General features: G+C 23.0%; 1 protein-coding gene across 4 annotated transcripts in view; it reads right to left on the reverse strand.

Annotated features, from left to right (window-relative positions):
* LOC102591998 (uncharacterized) overlaps positions 1 to 352 on the reverse strand; it is a 13,445-nt gene that overhangs the window by 1,229 nt on the left and 11,864 nt on the right. The window lies entirely within an intron of this gene.

Below are 352 nucleotides of genomic sequence, written 5' to 3' on the forward strand. Positions count from 1 at the left end.
TCAAATCACAAAACCTAATTCTCTTCAAATAACTTGAAGATTAACTTTTAAAAAATATATATATACATTTTCATACTAAGAGTGAAGAAGAAAGAAAATTTTGCCGGCGGTTATTCATTTCTACATCGATGACAAAATGAAATTGATAGCTCAAAAATTAATTCTTTCAATTTTTTGAATATCATTTTTGATAAATTTAATGGGTTTATATATGAATTTGAGTAAAACTCTTTGTTCGAAAATTTTGATAAACAAATATCGGCAAACTTTTTTTATACCTAAAAATCATTTATCTTCTTTCTTCTTCATATTTGTTCCTTATTTTTATGAGATTTGAAATAAATCATACGAA

This window comes from Solanum tuberosum, unplaced genomic scaffold (assembly GCF_000226075.1).
Source record: "Solanum tuberosum cultivar DM 1-3 516 R44 unplaced genomic scaffold, SolTub_3.0 scf00665, whole genome shotgun sequence".
NCBI classification, from domain to species: Eukaryota; Viridiplantae; Streptophyta; class Magnoliopsida; order Solanales; family Solanaceae; genus Solanum; species Solanum tuberosum.